At 36.2% G+C, this 18,649-nt stretch overlaps 1 long non-coding RNA gene across 1 annotated transcript; it reads left to right on the top strand.

Moving 5' to 3' along the window:
• Positions 1 to 12,341: 12,341 nt before the first annotated feature.
• LOC130453694 (uncharacterized) lies at positions 12,342 to 15,061 on the top strand. The gene is made up of 2 exons (XR_008911193.1): positions 12,342 to 13,261; positions 14,748 to 15,061. It is a non-coding gene; the product is annotated as an uncharacterized LOC130453694 (long non-coding RNA).
• Positions 15,062 to 18,649: the final 3,588 nt, after the last annotated feature.

Genomic DNA, 18,649 nt, shown 5'->3' with positions numbered 1-18,649 from the left:
TCTTTATGAACTTTATCATAAAGCTTAATGTACTCATAAGGTTCCTGTTCTCCATCACTGTTTTATTCAACTATTATTGTACCATTTGGTACTGTATCATCTATCTGGGTCTGAATCTAACTCTTGGTCACTGATTTCTGTACTCTTCAGGTCTTTCATTAGCTTTCGTTCAGTGACCTGTTGTAATTCTGTGTCAGGTTTTGTTAGCCCAGGTTTTGTGTCTTGGTCTATCACAGTATTCCATGTGTCCTTGATCAGAACCTATTTCTATGTTGTTGATGTTTGCACTAGGATGTTCATTTAGAGTCTATATCCCCAATCATATACCCCTCGACCCATGTAATCGAGCAATTGTTTTTCATCTGTGTTTCTATTCCCACAGTTCTTCCTCTGTATGTGGATAGTGTTGTTTCCCATAAATGCCTCAGAGTTGTTCAGGAGCACTGCATCGCCACTAAGGGAGAAGTCCATTATATTCTATTGTACCAGAGTGTATCAGTCACTGTGTATAATGTTCTCCTGGTTCTGCTCCTTCCATTCTGCATTAATTCCTGGAAGTTGTTCCAGTTCAAATGGAATTCCTCCAGTTTATTATTCATTTGAGCACAAAAGTATTCCATTACCAATATATATATATCACAATTTATCCAACCATTCCCCAATTGAAGGGTATTCCCTCATTTTCCAATTCTTTGACACCACAAAGAGCACAGCTATGAATATTCTGGTACATATCTTTTTAATTATTATCTCTTTGGGGTATAAACCCAGCAGCATTATGGCTGGATCAAAGTGCAGACAATCTTTTAGCACCCTTTGGGCACAGTTCCAAATTGCCCTCCAAAATGTTTGGATCAATTCACAACTCCAACAGCAATGCATTAATGCCCCAATTTTGCCACAACTGCTTCAGCTTTCATTACTCTCCATTGCTGTCATGTTAGACAATCTGATAGGTGTGAGGTGATACCTCAGAGTTGTTTTGATTTGCATTTCTTTGATTATAAGAGATTTAGAACACTTTTTCATGTGCTTATTAATAGTTTTGATTTCTTTAACTGAAAATTGCCTTTTTATGTTCCTTTTATAGTAATATAAATACTATAAATTATAGTATAATTTGAGATCTGGTACTGCAAGGCCACCTTTCTTTGTGTTTTTTCATTATTTCCCTTGATATTGTTGATTGTTTTTTCTTCCTAATGAACGTTGTTATGTTTTTTTCTAATTCAGTAAAAATGTTTTTTGATAGTTCAATGGATATGGCACTAAATTAGTAAATAATTTTGGGTAGGATTGTCATTTTTATTATATTAGCTTGTCCTACCCAGGAGCAATTGATGTTTTTCCAGTTCTTAAGATCTTTTTTAAATTTTGTGGACAGCGTTTTGTAGTTGTGTTCAAATAGTTCCTGTGTTTGTCTCGGGAGATAGATTCCTAAGTATTTTATTTTGTCTAAGGTGATTTTGAATTGGATTTCTCTTTCTAGTTCTTGCTGCTGAAATGGGTTGGAAATATATAGAAATGCTGATGACTTATGCGGGTTTATTTTGTATCCTGCAACTTTACTAAAGTTGTTGATTCTTTCTATTAGCTTTTTGGTTGAATCTCTAGGATTCTTTAAGTAGACCATCATATCATCCACAAAGAGAGGTAGCTTAGTCTCCTCATTGCCAATTTTAATGCCTTCAATTTCTTTTTCTTCTCTAATTGCTATTGCTAGTGTTTCTAGTACAATGTTAAATAATAGAAGTAATAATGGGCATCCTTGTTTCACTCCTGATCTTATTGGGAAAGCATCTAATTTATTCCCATTGGAGATGATGTTTACTGATGGTTTTAGATATATACTGTTTATTATTTTTAGGAAAGACCCTTCTATTCCTATACTTTCTAGTGTTTTCAATAGGAATGAGTGTTGTATATTGTCAAAGGCTTTTTATGCATCTATTGAGATAATCATGTGATTTGTGTTGGTTTGCTTGTTGATATGGTCAATTATGTGGATGGTTTTCCTAATATTGAACCATCCTTGCATTCCTTGTATAAATCCCATCTGATCATAGTGAATGACCCTCCTGATCACTTTGGTGGAATCTTTTTGCTAGTATCCTATTTAAGATTTTTGCATCTATGTTCATTAAGGAGATTGGTCTATAGATTTCTTTCTCTGTTTTTGACCTGCCTGGCTTTGTAATCAGTACCATATTTGTGTCATAAAAGGAATTTTGTAGAACTCCTTCGCTTATTATTACAAATAGTTTGTATAGTATTGGGATTAGTTGTTCTTTGAAGGTTTGATAGAATTCACTTGTGAATCCATCAGGTCCTAGGGACTTTTTCATAGGTAGGTCTTTGATGGCTTGTTAAATTTATTTTTCTGATATCCAGTTATTTAAGTTATTTATTTCTTCCTCTGTTAGTCTAGGAAATGTATATTTTTGTAAATATTATCCATATCACCTAGATTGCCATACTCGTTGCCATATAATTGGGCAAAATAGTTTTTAATGATTGCCTTAATTTCCTCTTAATTAAAGGTGAGGTCTCCCTTTACATCTATGATACTGCTAATTTGGTTTCCTTCTTTCCTTTTTTTTAATTAGCTTGAGCAATACTTTATCTATTTTGTTTGTTTTTTCAAAATACCAGCTTCTAGTCTTGTCTATTAATTCAATAGTTCTTTCATTTTTGATTTTATTGATTTCTCCCTTAATTTTTAGGATCTCTAATTTAGTTTTCATCTGGGTTTTTTCAATTTGTTCACTTTCAAGTTTTTTGACATTTCATTCACATCTCTTACCTCTTGCTTATTTATTTTTTATTTGATTTATCTAGATTTCAAAGTGGTAGGTTCAGTTCTCCCACTAGTATGGTTTTACTATTTATTTCCTCCTTCAAGTCCACTATATTCTCCTTTAGTAACATAGATGCTATCCAATTTGGTGCATACATATTTATTACTGATATTTTCTGATTGTTTATACTGCCTTTTATCAGGATGTAGTTGTCTTCCCTATCCCTTTTAATCAGATCTATTTTTACTTTAACTTTGTCAGATATTATGATTGCAACTCCTGCCTACTTTCTATCAGTTGAGGCCCAATAGATTTTGATTTCTAATCCACTCTGATATTTGTTTTTGTTTAATGGGTGAGTTCATCCCATTCAAATTCAAAGTTATGATTGCCACTTGTGTATTCCCCCAGCATTTTGATATCCTCTCCTAGTTCTGTCCTTTCTTATTTTGCTATATCCTTTTAAACCTGTGGTTTACTTTTAATCAGTTTAATCAGTCTCGCTAAACCCCATCCGTAATATGCTTCCCTTTCTTCCCCTTCCCTTTTTGATCCTTTCTTCTTATTTTTTTAGGGTCTGTTAAGTTCCCTCCCCACTCTCTTTCCCTCACTTTCTCTACTCCATCCCTCCTCTCCCCCTTAGTTTTCCCTTCTCACTTTCCTTGTAGGGTAAGATAGAATTCAGTACCCCAATGGATCTAGATGCTCTTCCCTCTCAGAATTGGTTTCACTGAGAGTAAGGTTTAAATATTACCTATTAGCACTCTCTTCCTCTCCTTCTTATAAGAGTATGTTCCCCTCCCCTCCCCATGCATATCTTTGTGTGATAAAGATTTTCCTATTTATTTTATTTATTTGAGTATCTCTTGGTGCCATCTTTGATCCCCCCTCCCTTTTTCTTTTTTTCCATATCATCTAATAGCTCTTAATGATCCAATCTCTTCCTGTGAATGATTCGTCTAATTACTGTAATAATGAATATAATTTTTGAGTTACAAATAACATTTTCCCCATGTATTAATATAAACAATTTTATTTCATTGAAACCCTTAAAGAAGAATGTTTGAATAAAAAACATTTTCCCCTTTCCCCTCTCTTTCTTATTTACCTTTTCATGTTTCTCTTGATTTTTGTATTTGGATATCAAACTTTCCACAGCTCCTTGATGTCTGAATTGACTCTTTTTGGCTTCTTGTAAATTTTTTTTCTTAGTTTGGAAGCCCTTGAATTTGGCAATTACATATCTGGGATTTGTCTTTTGAGTATTTAGTGTAGAGGGTGTTCTTTGAACTCTTTCAAAGTCTATTTTTCTCTCTTATTCAAGAACATCAGGGCTGTTTTCTTGAATAATTTCTTGTAGTATGATGTCAAGATTTCTGTTTATTTCTGGGTTTTCAGTTAGACCAATGATTCTCAAATTGTCTCTTTGTGATCTGTTTTCCTGATCTGTCATCTTGTCAGTGAGATATTATGTTTTCTTCTATTTTGTCAGTCTTTTGACTTTGCTTTATTAATTCTTGCTGTTTTGCAAGATCATTGGTTTCCAAATGCCCAATTCTGATCTTTAAGGTCTAGTTTTCTGCTATAATATTTTTATTTTCTGATTTAATCTTTTTATTTTCCTTTTCTGTTTGGTCTATCCTGCTTTTTCTGGCTTCCACCTGTTTCTCTAATTGGGAGTTCTTGTCCTTTAAACTGTTATTTTCTTTTTGAACTATTTCCCACTTTTCTTGCCAGAAGGCTTCCATCTTTTTGGTAAACTCCAATTTAAATTCTTCAAGAGCTTGTTTCCAATTTCCATTTTTGGGGGGGAAGGTTTTGGTGCATTTATTTGGATTTATTCTTCTGCTATTTCCTCTGTAGTCTGGATTTTCCCTCTGTAAAAAATATCCAGGGTCAATGCCTTCTTCTTGTTTTTCTTGGTGTTGGGAAGTTGTTCCTGGTCACTGTTTGCCAGCACTATGGTTTTTCCTTCCCTTTCTAGTCAGAAATCTGAGTGAGGAGGGCAGGCTGTCTGTGTATGGAGATAAGGAACAAGGATTTTGCCTGAGGTCAACTTTCAAGTCTCTGCAGCTTCTGCTGTTTTCTGCCCTTCATTGTGCTATATCCCCATGAGTGCCCATTGTCTATGCTCTTCAGCTTGCTGGGGTTTCAGGTTTAGCTGCTCTCAGGGTTAGGTCTTTGGTGGTCTCAGCTTCCAAGGACCTAGAGGTGCCCCTCACTCACTTACTGTTTTTAGCTAGAGCTAGCTCTGACTCTGGCTCCATAGGTGGTGTGGGGGAGGGTAGATCAGCTTGCATTTTGGTGGAAGCTTTTTACCCCATTATGGTGTGGAAATGCCCAATCCCTACATACCTTCAATGCTGCACCCTTCTGCAGAGTACTTTTGTTCATATGAATTTGGTTTTTTTGGCTTTTTGAGGTAGTCTATATCAGTAGGTGGTGAGGAGAGGAACTGTCCTTCATCTAGACTGCCACCATGTTTACCCAGAAGTCCTTGTAGATTAATTTAAAAATAGGCAAGGGGAGAGTCAATCCCATCTTCCCAACTCTGTGAGTCTTTCATGTTTAATATTTCTTTCCTGTGTAGAAATAAATTCTCCTTTCAATACCTAATTCATATGTACATTTAATATATATGTATTTACACCTACTTTCGGGAGAAACCTTCAACATGAGCCTATGCCAAGTTCTAAGTAAAATCATCCCTGGGTCATTAGAGTTGCAGTTTAATGAGCCAAAGAGTTTGAGAATAGGGAGACTAGGTGCTCTGTTTCAGACCAGGCTCCCCTTGACTGAACTCAGTTCAAATAATATACTTACCTAAAGAACTGAAAATGCAGTGGTATAATCGAATGTAATGGACTTCTCCATTGGTGGTGGTGTAATGTCCCTGAACAATCTGCAGGGATCTAGGAGAAAAAACACTATGCATAAGCAAAGGATAAACTATGGGAGTGGAAACACCGAGGAAAAGCAACTGCCTGACTACAGCGGTTGAGGTGACATGACAGAGGAGAGACTCTAAACGAAACTCTAATGCAAATATTGACAACATAGAAATTGATTTGAATCAAGAACACATGTGACACCCAGTGGAATCATGCGTCAGCTATGGGGGAAGGGGGGAGGAAAAGAAAATGATCTTTGTCTTTAATGAATAATGCTTGGAAATGATCAAATAAAATATTATTAAAAAAACAAAAAAAAAACAAAAAAAAGAACTGAAAATGCCAACAGTCTTTTAGCTTCTATGGGTACAGAATTGCTCCCTTAATATTATATTGTTAAATATTATTATATACCATCAACTAAAAGAAATGTTTATTAAAATGCATACCTACTTTAGATCTTTGTTCTCATATCACAGAGAGCTATGATTACTTAAATATCCACAACTAAGGATTTTCATACTTGGACATTTCTTTGGTTGTCCCTGAGGCCTGAAATTTTCTCCCTCTTCATCTCTTCTTCCTTGTATTCTGAATTCCTTCAAATTTCAACTAAAATTACATCTTCCACAAGGAACTTTCCCCCAAACACTCTTAATTCTCTTGGTTTCCTTCTCTTAACTACTACTAATTATCCTGTGTGGACATTATTATTTGATTCCTATCTCCCTCCATTAGATTGTGAGTTCCTTAAGGACAAAAACTTTTTTGCCTCTTTTTTTTTGTATTCTTAGCACTTGTTTCTCAAACATCCATATAAGAGCTTAATAAATGCTTTTTGACTGATATACTAGGTAAATTTATTTTTCTTGGAGGGGTTAATAAAGTATAGGGGCAATGGGCATTCATGAAAGACATGGTGTAGCCCAAAGCAGAATTCAACCTAGGCACAGGTGTGTTGAGAGACTGTCATCTTGCCATTTACTGAATCCATGTACATGAAGCATAGTTTCTCTAACCCCCAAATGAAACAATGGGTAGAAGGTTTCTAAAAATGATGATAAAGTGCCAGAAAGTTGAACTCCAGGAAAGGAACATTATGGCAATGAGATTCTGGAAAAGGCAGGTAAGTGAGGGAACAGCACTAAAACTGTGATATGCTAGGCAAATGGGTCAGGCAGCCACCTTAGAAAGGGATCATGTCCCTACTGTCTCTAAATTGGATTCAAAGGCCAGTTGCCCCATACTACTTATGGCTGTGAATACTAAATATAACCTTATATTTGCCCCTCTGGAGGCAAAGTGCCTACTAGCCAGTAATTAGACAAATCGTTGCATATTTGTTGGGGGAGGACAATCTTAGTCCATGTCCATTGAGGCAAGGTCCTATCAGGGAATGAAGCAAGTGAAAACGGAAAAGCCAAAATGGTTGATACTGAGTAATCTACAGACCCCTGGGTCCAAAGGAGCTGAGAATATGAGAAAACTGCTTGCCTGAGCTAGAGATTAAGTCAAAAAGACGGCATTAGAACAGAAACCCAAGAAAGTATCAGGGAAGTGCCCAATTGAATTCTCTACTTGCACTTAGCATAGATATACAACCATGGTTATAGGTTAGGCCCCAAATGCCTCTCTCTGACTTATCTGCCCTGGACAGGTCATAGGCATTTAAATCAAGCTAGTCCCTATCCCTCCTGAGTTCATAATCTAATGAAGGAATTCAGCACTAAGCTTCAAGTAATGAGGGTCATAGCGATTTAATCTACAAATGTGGGTTAAGACTCTAGCCAATACTCAGGTAAGAATTAACCTTCTGAAGGCGCCTAATCTTTTATTCATATTAGCAACTATAAATTCAAACTCTAAAAATATTTTGTACCATTTAACACTAAAAAAAAACCTCTATTTGCATTAGGCTTTAATCATTATAAGGGAAAAAATGTAAATGACTCCAAAGGGTCCAGCTACATAAGTAAACATCAATTTCTTAAGTGAAGTAGATTCCCCCTTGAGAAGATTCTATGACTTTGCAAGTAATATAATGATAATTAATTACCTGCCAGAAATAGATTAATACCACATGCCAAGAATGATAAACCAAAGCATGTAGCAACTCAAAGGGGGATGCTCCAGACTGTAGAGAAAGGGGAAAATGAGCAAACTATTTCTCATAACCTTTTTAACTTAATACTCAAATGGAATTAAAACAAACAAAACTCTATTATAATAAAGGTATTTCTTTCAACAACATTTGTATTAAACTGTATGATGTACACACACACACACATATATATATAGGGGTAGGACTCTATGGGATGTGGTCTGAGCCCAAGAGACGAACCAGTCAGAAGGTGGGAATATAAGATGAACCAATTGTGGGGGTTCTCTTTAACACAAGTACTTACCTTCCCCCTTAAAATCCTCAATATTCCATATCTCTCTGAAGCTGGAAAAGCCCTCACCTGCCTCCTTTCTAGATAGTTATGATAGTACCTAGGTATCCACAAGAGCAACTGCTCAGATCTTCTCTCCCATCTTCAGCATGAATATCTTTTAACCCTTAGTTCACTTCATGGCTGCGACAGGCATCCCTCAAATAGCAAGAGTATAGACACTGTAGGGCAGTTTCCAGAAAGAGTCCTTCTTCACTGTTTATATTTTGGGTTGGAGAGAATTAGTCCCACAGTAGTACATCTATAGAAATACATAAATTTAAAAATACATTTACTCAAGTATACATAAAAAAATGTTATGCTGCAAAGGTTTCACAATAAAAAAAAAAACATGGTGATCCCTGTTGTAATAGTCAGATAGGCTTAATTTTCTTTTTTCTTTTTTAAAAATTTAATTAATTAAGAATATTTTCCATGATTACATGATGCGTATTCTTTCCCTCCTCTACTCCCTCCCCTCTTGCAAAGCCAATGAGCAATTCAGCTGGGTTTTACATGTATCATTGATCAAGGCTTAATTTTCAATGTATATTTTTTTATGAGGTTTGTAATATTTTTGTGGGGATAAGTCATTTAATACTTTTATCAAATTTGTAAAGTCTAGTTACTTTATAAATATAAGGACTGGGCCTATGGTTTTGTTGTTGTATAGAATGTACAGGTGAGGGAACAGTGGTCTGCCACTTAGTTTTAGAGAGTTAACTAGTGGTGTTGAATTCAAACAGAAACTGAGCCCTACAGGCCACATATTGACATAGAAAACCACAAATTAACATTATATGTGCTGTGTCTTATTTTTATTTCATTAAATATTTCCCAATTATATTTTAACTTGGTTCCTTCAGCACTAGGAAGGTTCTCAGTGGGCAGTCTGAATGTTTGAAAGCCTTTGCCCTAGAACATTGAGATGGTAAATGACTTCAGCCACTATATGTTGGAAACAGAACTTGAATTTAGATCTTGGCTTTAAAGTTAATTTTCCATCCAATAATTCTATCTATATTAGTTCTTAGTCAACATAGAGAAGGATGCTCAGAGTGCATCAAGGCATGGTCATCATACATGATGGAGAATCCTTTCTAGCATACAGAATAAGTCATTATACAATCTCAGCTTGGCTATTTCTAATTATTAGGAAATTCTTGCTGATATTGAACTGAAATCTGCCTCTACTTCTTACACATAACAGCCCTTCAATTTTTGGAGACTATTTTTGTCCCTCTATTTTTCTGCCTTTGACTAAATATTCCCTATTTCTTCAAATATTCCTCACATGATATGAATTTTAGCAATGTAATTATTGCTAATACTAAAACTATACTAGTATAACTAATCATGATTAGATATCACTAATGATCATATATCAAATATACCTATAGAAAAATGAACAGTAGTTGCAAGTAGAAAAAAAAGGAAATGCCAAATAAATAGTGTTCTTAGTTGAGCAAAGTTTCATCCTAAAAAATTGTGACCAAATGTTTCATCAGAGTATAATGTCACAAAGTCCAACTTTGGATAAGAAAGTCATCAAGATATTCAAACTGAGAAAACTGATTCTGAAAGAGTATTGTGTTTCCAAGGCTATAACCACAGGTCATTCTTGGTCTTGGGAAGGCCACATCAATTAATAGAATGCTTTATTAATTTTAATCCTTCCCATCATACATGTACTCTATAACCATTTTCTACTGTGTGGCCCAGAATACTCTGAACTGGATCAGAACTGGACTAGACCCTGAGAAATATGGCATTAGGAAGGGAAGTGATGGCTATTCAAAAAATGTCATTCTGTTCCATGTTTGTCTATATAAGTGATGAAAAACGAATTATGAGGTCACTCCATGCCAGTCACCATGGAAACATTTATTATTCTCTGCCACATGTATCTCTTTTCCTTCTCTTCTGATATAAGCATCCTCTTATCTTCCTCTTGAATTATTATGAGCTTATGAGTGACATCTGTTTAGTTAGTCTTGTTTAAATGGAGTCAGAAGATCTGTCTAAATCCTAGTTCTATTTACTGCCTATACCTATGGTTTCAGGAAAGTCGCTTCACCTTTTGGGTGCTCAAATGATTCTCTTTCATGTATTGACCAAAAGAGTGAATTAGTCTTAAAGGCACTCCTGGATAGAGGGATTGCCAATGCCAATTCCATATACGAAATATTGCTCTGTTGGTAGGCAGTAAAGGAAAGAAGAGGTGGGAAAAGAAGGGAAGAAAAAAGAAAGGAGGATAGGGCAGGGGAGAGATGCATCTCTCTAAACTGATATCCAAGACTGGGAAAACACACACTAAATGACTAGCTTTCTTTAAAAGCAAATTTTTAAAGAAATTAATCTTCCTTAGGGTCATTAATAGATAGGTAAAACAATTTGTGACTAGGTACCAGGCATTGAGTTAACTCATACATTTGCCACTTTTTTCAAAACCTCACACCTCTAGAAATTTTGATAATAAGGAAAAATGAAAAAAAGAAATCTGAAGTAGAGGAATTGTCTGTGCTTTAATCATGATCTTTTATTTTTGGACAAATTCTATAGATTATTAAAAAATCATTGAACTGAGAGTTCTGTTCTGACTCTACTGCTAATCCAACAACAAATATTTATTAAGCAACTATAATGTGCTAGTAATTCCACTATGGGATAGAGATATACAAGTACAAAGAAAATGAAACATCTTCTTCTCAAAAAGAATGCATAGGGAGACAAGTATCTATGTATATAGATGTGTATAAACCAAAAGGGCTATGTGTACACATGGATATGTGTGTATAGATAAATATGCACACATATACACCTGTATTATGTATATACACATAACATACATACACATATATATATATAATAAACAAACACAAGTAAATGCAAGTTGTTAAATACATATACGTAGTTTAAGAAGAGAGGGCACTCATAATAAAGCCTGACTTGTTATCTTGTCCCACCTTGACCTCCCCTATTTCTGAGCTTTAGTTTTTTATCTAAAAAAAAGACTGAGTTGGCCTACATTATTAATAAGGACTTCGGTCCTAATATTCAACAATTCTTCATGTATTCTGGGGAGAAGCATCATGTTAGAATGACAGGAGCACTGGGCCTGCCAGAAGTCAGAAGAGATACCACTTTGAATTCCATCTCATAAACTAAATATGTGTTCCTGGACAAATTGCTTAACTTCTCTGGGCCTTTATTTCCTCCTATGTAATATCTTTATAATAAATACAAAAATTGTCCTTAACTAATAGTGTTGATATGAGAAAAGCACTTTGTGAAATAAAAATACTCTAAGAATGGAAATTGTAATTATCAGGTGTGGAAGAGCACACTAGGAAGTCCTTAGAAATGAATTAAGCACCTTCCCCCTTTTATCCCGTCTTCATATATTATATTATACAACATCCCCAAACAGTGTTTCAAAAACCCAACTTCTTTGTGGCACTTTTTAAAGAAGAAATTCATTGCTCCTGCACCACTGGAAAGTTTAATTAAAGTTATTTGCTGCTTTAGAGATGAAACCCTGAGCTTCAGTAGTTCCCTCCAGAGGCTCTGCTTTTTCAGGAGGCTTTATATATTCAAATTGTATTCACTGGAGCAGCACCTGGAGAGGTGAGACTGTTTCAGGAGGATCTCAGGAGACCACTCTCATCTAGTTCCTGTCTCAGGATGGGAGAAGTAATACAGTGGTGTCATCATTAGACATCAAACAAATATATTTGTGCTCCAAACCCTAATAAAAGTCATCAGACAGAAAGAAAATAACCCTTTAAATCAAAAGCAGTTCTGTCTAATGAGACTCCGTATAGTCTTTTGTGCCACTGATAAGGCAAATGGTATTATTAAAGACTGCCATGCTCAAAATGGAAAAACTCATAGGACTAGGAGTTGGAAGGAACCTTAGAAAATGTCATGTAGTCAAAAGCCCTCATGTTACAGATGGGTGAACTGAGATCCTGAGAGGGAAGTAAATGTCACCTAAGTAGTAAAGAGCAGAGATGGTATTACAGCTGTAGTAGGCAGAAAAAAAAGCGCTAACTATCTACCAGGCATTATGCTTAGCTCTGAGGATAAAAATATAAACAAAAAAAGATAGTCCTTGTCCTCAAGGAGCTTATATTCTATAAACACAAAAAAGTGGTCTTGAAAAGCAGAAAAGGAGGAAAGTAGCTTCTGAAGAGGAGAGAGAAAACTAAAAACCCACCAGAATTCCCCTACATTGAAATTAACTATCCCTGCTAAACCCTGAATCTTCTCAGATTCAAAGCTTCCTCCTAGGATTGGGATTGGTCCTTATATAGACCAATCCTTCACCTGAAAGGGGTTGTGTGGCACCTCCCTAGCACAGGATTGGTTCAATTCAAGACCAATCCCATCTCAGGAAGTAGGGTTGTGGTCCCTCCCCCAGCACGGGATTGGTTCATTCAAAACCAATCCCAACCTAGTAAGTAAGGAGACAGGACCCTTGGGGCCTGCTGCGGGATGCACTTTCCCCAGCCACAACACTTTAAAACCCACACTGCTCAGGGGTGAAGTCTGGAGATTCAGAAATATATACAGGAGAGGAAAGAGGAATGACTGGTCTCTCCATCTGGCAGCTAAGGGACCTAGGCTAGCCTGCTTTTGACTTTATTTGAGGGGTTTCCTTTCTTTTAAGCAGATAGCTTTGTGAGTCCCCAAAGTTCTGGAAATCTACTGTTAGCATCATCTACTAGTAAAATACTTCCTCGTTTCACCCCCAGCAGAAAAACAAGAAAGCAACAATAGTTTTTTTTTTTACTGTAATTCCAAGGATTTGTTAATGAAATTAGGATTATAAGAGAATGAAGAGTTTATTCTTCTAAATAGGCAGTCAAGCTTCCCTAGAACTGAATCTGAGCAAATCAGAATGGCTGACTGAAGGCCAAGATTGGTACAAATCCCCAGTTCCTTTGGCCTGAGCCAAGTGTTGATACTGTCAACCCAATAACTTCCCCAGTTTCTGTCCCCACCAACTGGAATTGAACCCAATGAGCGAGACATGAAGAACTAGAAGGAGAGGCACAGGCATTATGTATGTTGTGCTCTTCTCAGCAGAACTGCATGACAGAGGAACTCCTCCCCTAAGAAAGAAGCCCAGCTACAGGTACAAGCTAGCAAGCTTTTTATTGCTCAAAATCACCAAAGCTAAGGGGGAGGGGGGGGGGGGGATAATACTCAGTTCTTGGAGTAGTCTAGGTCAGTAGTTTTATGATAATTGTTGTTTTATCTTGAGAATCCCTGAGGCTATATGTGGCAAAGACCCTAGGGCTACTCCAGATCTAGGTTCAATTGGAACCCTTTGATCAGGGTTTAGTTGGCTACTGCCCTTTCTCTAGCTTTGCTATGGTTGCAAAAATGGAAGCTTGAGCAAATCCAAATGAGTATTATAGTCAGTATTCCTTCATTTTTCACTTCCCTTTGCTGATTGAAGTTGTGTGTTTGTTGATAGATAAATACAGGTAGGTAAAGAATAAAAATGTTTATTAAGGATTTATCATGTGACAAACACATTGATAAATTCTGAGGCTACAAAATAATCCAGTCTGTCAAGTAGTTCACATTCTAATTGAGTAGACAACTTGTGGATAACTAGGTATATATAAGAAAGATATACATATATATGTACATATATATATATATATATATATATATATATATACACATACACACAGTAGATGGAACAGAATCTCAGAAGGGCTACTGATAGGAATAGACAGTAAGAGGGGAACCAAGATGCATCCAGCAGAAGGTTGAATTTGAGCTGAGATTTGAAGGAAATTAGGAGACAGAAATGAGGAAAGAAAAAATTCCAGGCATAGGTTACAGTGGGTGTATTAATCCAGGGAAATAGCAAGTAGATTAGTTTATCTAGAGTAAAAAATGCATAAGAATAAAGTGGAGGAGGGGGCAGCTGGTTAACTTAGTGGATGGGGTACTAAATCCAGAGTCAGAAAGATTTATCTTCATGAATTTAAACCTGACCTCAGATACCTCCTAGTTGTGATCCTGAGTAAGTCACTTAATCCTGTGTTCCTTATTTTCCTAGTCAGTAAAATGAGCTGGAGAAGGAAATGGCAAACCACTCCTTTATCTTCATAAAGAAAACCCCAAATGGGGTCACAAAGAATCAGACATGTGAGATAGATGACAGCAAAAAAAAAAAGTGGAAAAGGTAGGGAAAAAAAGTAAAAATAAAAAAAAAAAGATAGAGAGGTAAGAAGGAGTCATGTTATATTTTTCCTTCACCTCCACCTCATGAAATTCTTCACTTCCTTCAAGATGAATTTCAAAGCCATAGCATTCATAAAATCTTTTCTGATCCTTTGAACTGCACGTGCCCTCCTTCCCTAACTAATTTGTATTTTACTAACTTACTAGTTTTGCATTTATTATATAAAAATTAGTATGGAATAAAGAGTGGAGAATTGTCCGGGAAGACCCTGGTTCAAATGCCACCATAGCTCCATAGGTCAGATCTGGCCACAGAGCTTTGTTTTTATACAGTCCGTGAGCTAAAAATGTTTTTATTTTACACCTTTAAAATTGCATTGGTTTTTAAATATAAATATCCATTCTTATTCCCAAATCAGATTTGGACCATCACAGAAGTTTGCTGAACCCTGCTCTAGGCAGCCCTCTAAGATTCAGAGAAGACACCAACTGGAATTATTGAAAGACAGAATTCACCTGGGAATTTCCTTTGCTATAGAAATAATAAATCTAATTACTGTTCTATCCTATATTTAGTCTGTATATACTTATATAAGCATATGCTTTTTCCATTAATAGAATGTGAACTCCTAAGAACAAGGATTGCTTGATCCTTTGTCTTTGTATCCCCAATGCCTTGCACAATGTTGCTATGTTGTGAGTTCTTAATAGATGTTTGTTGATTGACTCATTACTTGCTGAAGTCAAATATTACTTTATTTTCCCAGAATATGCTTTGATGTCAGTTGATGTGTTTTTCAGAATTTGAAGACAGATTTCCTGAGCCCTGTTATCATGGAATGGTTTCATTCCAGCCTGAACAATTCATTGTCTCTTCTTCCCTGAAGTGATGAGGTGCCTGCAGACTAATCATGTAAATACAAACAACTCTCTCCTCTCATGCCTACTCCAGTACTGCTCTGGGTTGCTAGACTCACCTTGTGAGATGCCCCCTGTCTCAAGAAGGTCAGTTAGAGATGAATAAGGTCCCCTGGCAACAGCTGACTTCTCTTTTATGAACTGCTTGTATCTATCGCCATATGGCAGATTATTTATTTGCTTTTTGCCTGCACTAAAGAATCACTCCAGACATTGAGAGTCAGGAGGAAAAAAAAGCATCAAGGTGTTCAGCATTCATTTTTTGAAAATTGTTCAAGTTCTTTAATATTCAATAAATATTTTTAAATGATCTGTTTTTTTCTATACAAAATTCCCATTTGGTTGTGAATCCTTTTACATACCAGTGTATATTTTCAAAAAGCAGCTTCTTTATTATAGTTGTATTATTTTTAAAACAATAGCAGACATAAATGCTAGCTAAAAATTCCCAAAAGAAATTCTCAGCCGAATTGAAGACATTTTGGAGTGTCTCTGAAGAATGGAATTTTTACTTCCACAAGGATGAGAAGTAGGGCTGTCAAAACTGCAAACAAACCATTACTTTTCTTCCTTACACAATTTCCGACCTTGAACAAGTGTTGATCCTTTCAGAAAATAGATTAGCTGTGGAGTTGAGAGGGCTGTAATGTGTCAGTTCTACCTCGAGAACCACCTGGATTCTTTAGGGAGGAGATAAGGCCATAATTCTCCTCCCTGAGGAAGTCCTAGGAGAAGTGGAAGGTGTCCGGGTACATGGAGAATGGAAAAGTAGAGAACTATAGATGGCACAAATGTTATTTCAGACTGATTCCATCATCCAGTGCCTCTGCCCCTTAGCATTTCCTTTTTTGACCATTTGAATAGACATAAACTGCAGGGAGCCATCAGCCATGCTTTTAATAAAATGGAATAATTAATCAGCAGTTCTTAGAAGATAATTCAACAATCATATCATTGAGGCTGAGGGGTACTAAGAGCATAATTCAAATTTAGACTGGTGGCTTCTAGGGAGTTCCTGAGTTACTGATTTGTGTAATCGAGTCACTGAGGCATACTGGAGCTTGATATACTTGTACTTATCACTTGGGCCTCTGTGATTGATGTGTGTGTTGACTTCATGAGAATAGACTTCTGTGAGTGGGGAAGTTCTGGGCTTGGCCTGTAGCTGCAGTTTTGCTGGGAATTATGTACCTAAGTAGAAGTTAACACATGATAATCTTTTTGGGATTGGGTTTGAGGGTCTGATCTTTAGGTGATGTTTTGGGGAATTAGGGTACAGGTGTTTTGCTCTTGCATTATATCTTTTGAGACTAGGGGGAATAATAATCATGTCAATTCATAGGTAAGGGGCATTGATGAAAGAAGTCATGTAAAGGGAGTTGGGTGGGCAGTCTCATCTCGCCAAGGACCACTCTGTGGTCTCCCCAGCTACCAAGCATGACTGTCAAGGCATCATGGTCTGATGGCTCCCAGCAATAAAATGTGTCTACATAATGTCAACACAAATCATTGAAAAGTCAGTCATTTAATCAGTCTTGGTATGAATTTTATTGTTGAAAAATGAGTAAATAATTATTTTAACTGAATTTATTTGAAGAGCTCTAGGAGCAGAAACTGAAGAACAATTCATAAAATAAGATTGTAAGGAAAAAATACTTTGAAATACTGAAGAATTCTCATCAGTCTAATGATCAACCATGATTCCAGAGGACCTCTGATAAAGCAAGTTACCTCTTCAGAGAAAGGTGATAAACTTAATTTTATAATAAGAAATAATTTCAGACACAGGTAATATGGGGAGATGTTTTGCTTGAATACATATATTTGATACAAGGATTTTCTCTTTTTTAAATTTGGATGTAGATAGAAGGGACTTTTAGGCTAGTAATAGAGTTGTTTAAAAAGAAAGCAGGACCATTGAAGCATTTCTCTCTCTCTCTCCCTCTCTCTCTCTCTCTCTCCCTATCTCTCTCTCTCTCTCTCTCTCTCTCTCTCTCTCTCTCTCTCTCTCTCTCTCTCTCTCTCTCTCTCTCTCTCCCTATCTCTCTCTCTCTCTCTTTCACACACACACACACACACACACACCTATATACATACATACACACAGAGACAGTTATAAGAAGAATAGAAGGAAGATAAGAGGGGAAGAGAAGCAGGATAGCTTTAAAGTTGACTTTATGGGGATAGCTAGGTGGCTCAGTGGATTGAGAGCCAGACCTAGGGACAGTAGGTCTTGGTTCAAATGTGGCCTCAGACACTTCCTAGCTGTGTGGCCCTGGGCAAGTCACTTAATCCTCTTTGTCCAGCCCTTCACATTCTTCTGCCTTGGAACCAGTTACAGAATTGATTCTAATGTTTATTGTACTATATTATATTCATTATAAAAAATAAAAATAGCAGAATTAACAGATTTCCTAATTACTCTTTTCCTACTTTTCCCTTACCCTTTGGCAATGATTGTTTTGGTATTTAGGTTAACATAAAAGATCTAGAAAGTATCATGTTTTGGAAAGACAATTGAACTTAGAGCCAACTCAAGTACTTATTAGCTCTCTATATAAAAGTAATCTTTTTGAGATTTAATTTTCTCATCTGAAAAATGGTGCTAATAGTAGTTGTAGTTTCAGACTTATTTAATATATTGATTAATTCTTCTTATTTTTTATTAATTTTCTTATAAGGATATTATAAGGAAGGAGATAATGAAAAATGAAGGTGGTGATATAAACAAACAACATATATCAATGAAAGAGTATTTTAAAAGTAATGCTTTTGCTACTAAATTCACAAGTTTGTGCAGAGCCATGCATAAGGTACATGTGACCAATATGCATATGTGAAAGGTTAGCTCATGCCTCTCATGCTGCAGGGATCCTGATGCCTTCTTATGACAATACTGTATAAATTTGAGTTGTGGATGTTATTTCACCCAATTTTGAGTTGAAGTTAAGAGAATGCACACATTTCTACAACTTTAATATATATACACACAGAGAGGAAGACTCTTCCTGTCCTCAGATGCCTTGCCTGAACTCATTATTTCCTTTATTAAAGCAAGCATCCCTTTGGTCTCTTCTCACTTCTTATCATCCCTACTTTGCTTGAAAACTCAACTTAAAGTCTCCTGATATAAGATTATGCTGACCTCCACAACTATCTGTCTGTCCATTTGACTATCTGCCATCTATCTATGGAATCTGTCTGTCTGTCCATCCATCCGTCTGTCTGTCTGTCTGTCTGTCTGTCTGTCTGTCCATCCATCCGTCTGTCTGTCTGTATGTCCATCTGTCCATCTGTCTATCTGTCTGTCTATCTATCTATCTATCTATCTATCTATCTATCTATCTATCTATGTCTGCCTGTCTATCAATATCTCTCTATTTAACTATATATCTGTCTATCC

Source organism: Monodelphis domestica, chromosome 1 (genome assembly GCF_027887165.1).
Source record: "Monodelphis domestica isolate mMonDom1 chromosome 1, mMonDom1.pri, whole genome shotgun sequence".
Lineage (NCBI taxonomy): Eukaryota > Metazoa > Chordata > Mammalia > Didelphimorphia > Didelphidae > Monodelphis > Monodelphis domestica.
This window is presented reverse-complemented; position numbering and strand designations above follow the sequence as displayed.